This window comes from Carcharhinus amblyrhynchos, chromosome 11 (genome assembly GCF_965287045.1).
Source record: "Carcharhinus amblyrhynchos chromosome 11, sCarAmb.v2.hapA, whole genome shotgun sequence".
NCBI lineage: Eukaryota > Metazoa > Chordata > Chondrichthyes > Carcharhiniformes > Carcharhinidae > Carcharhinus > Carcharhinus amblyrhynchos.
In genome coordinates, this window is record NC_137334.1 from 95,292,008 (window position 1) to 95,295,862 (window position 3,855).

Here is a 3,855-nt window from a genome sequence, read left to right on the forward strand (position 1 = left end):
CGCGTCTTTCAGACTGTGGGAGGAAACCAGAGAATCCGGAGGAAACACACGCAGATACAGGTAGAACGTGCAAACCGTATAAACAGTGACCCAAGCCAGGAATCGAACCTGGGGCCCTGGCGTTGTGAAGCAGGAGTACTAACCAATGTGCCACCATGTGGCTCATTTACAGAAGGAAACCTGCCATCCTTACTCAGTCTGGATAACAGCAGACCCACATTCTCCCTCTGAAATTGACAAGACACCAGGTTGTACCTAAACCACGAGCTGGTAACAAGACACTATTTTTCAGAATTTCCCTCTCTGTCCCACTCAACGGATCGATTGTGCCAAACATTTCAAACCAGTAAAACGCGGTCAGAATTTAGCTGCAAACCGGGCTTCAAAGGTCAAAACCTCATGACAGCAGCCATCCACCTCATTGCTTACAACACAGATTGACACAGTAATCTATTGCACCCCATTCACTGAAATAGACAATGATAAATTACATTTTATTTCATAATCTGAGCACAAAATCCAGGCTAATATTCCCAACACAGTACTGAGGGAGTGCCGCACTGTCAGAAGGTCAGCGCTGAGGGAGTGCCGCACTGTCAGAGGGTCAGTACTGAGGGAGTGTCGCACTGTCAGAGGGTCAGTGCTGAGGGAGTGCCGCACTGTCAGAGGGTCAGTGCTGAGGGAGTGCCGCACTGTCAGAGGGTCAGTGCTGAGGGAGTGCCGCACTGTCAGAGGGTCAGTGCTGAGGAAGTGCCGTACTGTCAGAGGGTCAGTGCTGAGGGAGTGCCGCACTGTCAGAGGGTCAGTGCTGAGGGAGTGCCGTACTGTCAGAGGGTCAGTACTGAGGGAGTGCCGCACTGTCAGAGGGTCAGTACTGAGGGAGTGCCGCACTGTCAGAGGGTCAGTGCTGAGGGAGTGCCGCACTGTCAGAGGGTCAGTGCTGAGGGAGTGCCGCACTGTCAGAGGGTCAGTGCTGAGGGAGTGCCGCACTGTCAGAGGGGCAGTGCTGAGGGAGTGCCGTACTGTCAGAGGGTCAGTGCTGAGGGAGTGCCGCACTGTCAGAGGGTCAGTGCTGAGGGAGTGCCGCACTGTCAGAGGGTCAGTGCTGAGGGAGTGCCGCAGTGTCAGAGGGTCAGTGCTGAGGGAGTGCCGCACTGTCAGAGGGTCAGTGCTGAGGGAGTGCCGCACTGTCAGAGGGTCAGTGCTGAGGGAGTGCCGCACTGTCAGAGGGTCAGTACTGAGGGAGTGCTGCACTGTTTAGGTTATGTTACACAATGGTTCCATCAGCACAACAATACACTATCTGAAGAATAGTGGACTTTATCCCTGGATTCCTGGGCAATATTTACCCTTTAACTGATATTACATGTAGATTATCAGTTTGTGGGATCTTGCTGTATGTACAGCTGCATTCCTACATTGCAGCAGTGTCGACATTTCAAGCATGTTGTCATTATGCCCAAAAGGTTGGGGATGCCCTTAGTTTGTGAAGAGCCCAAAGAAATGACCCATCAAACACTCCCAGGACAGGTACAGCATGGGGTTAGATACAGAGTAAAGCTCCCCGTCACTGTCCCCCATTAAACACTCCCAGGACAGGTACAGCACGGGGTTAGATACAGAGTAAAGCTCCCTCTACACTGTCCCCCCATCAAACACTCCCAGGACAGGTACAGCACTGGGTTAGATACAGAGTAAAGCTCCCTCTACACTGTCCCCCATCAAACACTCCCAGGACAGGTACAGCATGGGGTTAGATACAGAGTAAAGCTCCCTCTACACTGTCCCCGTCAAACACTCCCAGGGCAGGTATAGCACGGGGTTAGATACAGAGTAAAGCTCCCTCTACACTGTCCCCCCATCAAACACTCCCAGGACAGGTACAGCACGGGGTTAGATACAGAGTAAAGCTCCCTCTACACTGTCCCCCATCAAACACTCCCAGGACAGGTACAGCACGGGGTTAGATACAGAGTAAAGCTCCCTCTACACTGTCCCCCCATCAAACACTCCCAGGACAGGTAAAGCATGGGGTTAGTTACAAAGTAAATCTTCCTCTATCTCCTCTGTGCCCCGAACTGCATTCATTCTAACTTTGAAACATAACCACTTTGGCTGTTGAAATTGTTAGAATTCCTCAGCAGCCAAAATGATTTCCATGTTGTTTAGATGGCTCTAGCTGGAGCTTACTGTTTATCTGGGGACTATCTGTCCCTTCGCCCTGGGTGTATTGTAGTTGGACTGGTTCACACGAGCTCAGTGTTGACACTGCCACTCCTACTATTTGATGGCACATTATTGCCCTCCAGTGGCTGTGACTAACTCCTTCAACACAGCAAGAAAAACCGAACACTGGGTCATCAGCTCTGCAACTTTGATGACTTTTTGGAGTGTAACCCTCCCCCTGCTAAAAGATCTCTGATCCCAATCATCTGGACCCGATTCAACGTGCTTCTGAATGAGTGAATGTTCACAATGCGATATCATTGCGCCTCATGATATTTGATACGTTCTGATCCAGAAAGGTTTTGGAACTTTCTTCTTAAGCTTCTTTTGCCACACGGACTGTATGCTGCTGCTGTAAATACGGGGGACACTGCAGTCCCTGTCTATGTGTGAGACACTAATACAAGCTGCAAGACATTGTAAACCTATATAACCTGCAGCAGAATTATGTATAAAAAATGCTTTAAAAGAATTATCTCAAAACTCAGAACTATGTGGAGAGATGTTTTATTTTGAACATTAAACTGTCCAACTCTGGGGTGCATCACACTTGCTCAAAACCACTCCATTAATGTTCTGCTCAGCAATATCTACACAGTACCATTCCCCCTTTACACTGAGCTGCGTAACTCCCAGGAATGCACTGGGATGGTTCCCAATTTTAAACTCGGCAAGTGGAATGCACCTCCAGATTACTAACGTGTAATACTCATACATATCGCATAACCCTGGTTGCAAATATATTCCCCCAACACACTGTGCTCTGCAAGAGTCAAAGAATGGAACTGTATCCCAGTGAGAGTCAGTGTGTGTGGAACAGTATCCCAGTGAGAGTCAGTGTGTGTGGAACTGTATCCCAGTGAGAGTCAGTGTGTGTGGAACTGTATCCCAGTGAGAGTCAGTGTGTGTGAAACTGTATCCCAGTGAGAGTCAGTGTGTGTGGAACTGTATCCCAGTGAGAGTCAGTGTGTGTGGAACTGTATCCCAGTGAGAGTCAGTGTGTGTGGAACTGTATCCCAGTGAGAGTCAGATTGTGTGAAACTGTATCCCAGTGAGAGTCAGTGTGTGTGGAACTGTACCCCAGTGAGAGTCAGTGTGTGTGAAACTGTATCCCAGTGAGAGACAGTACATGTGGAACTGTATCCCAGTGAGAGTCAGTGTGTGTGGAACTGTATCCCAGTGAGAGTTAACGTGTGTGGAACTGTACCCCAGTGAGGGTCAGTGTGTGTGGAACTGTATCCCAGTGAGAGTCAACGTGTGTGGAACTGTATCCCAGTGAAGGTCAGTGTGTGTGAAACTGTATCCCAGTGAGAGACAGTACATGTGGAACTGTATCCCAGTGAGAGTCAGTGTGTGTGAAACTGTATCCCAGTGAGAGACAGTACATGTGGAACTGTATCCCAGTGAGAGACAGTGTGTGTGGAACTGTACCCCAGTGAGAGTCAGTGTGTGTGGGACTGTATCCCAGTGAGGGTCAGTGTGTGTGGAACTGTATCCCAGTGAGAGTCAATGTGTGTGGAACTGTATCCCAGTGAGAGTCAGTGTGTGTGGGACTGTATCCCAGTGAGGGTCAGTGTGTGTGGAACTGTATCCCAGTGAGAGTCAATGTGTGTGGAACTGTATCCCAGT

General features: G+C 49.4%; 1 protein-coding gene across 12 annotated transcripts in view; it reads left to right on the forward strand.

The window, feature by feature from the left end:
* The window catches only part of tns1b (tensin 1b), a 590,459-nt gene extending 587,743 nt beyond the window's left edge, over positions 1-2,716 (forward strand). For 11 of the 12 annotated variants that reach the window (XM_080199614.1, XM_080199612.1, XM_080199615.1 and 8 more), the window contains one exon: positions 1-408. This exon is cut by the window's left edge and continues 1,354 nt beyond it. The gene's annotated coding sequence lies outside the window, so the exon portion shown is untranslated. Of the gene's footprint in view, positions 1,531-1,880 lie in introns of those variants that run through there. The other variant, XM_080199610.1, reaches the window with a different exon arrangement.
* Positions 2,717-3,855: the final 1,139 nt, after the last annotated feature.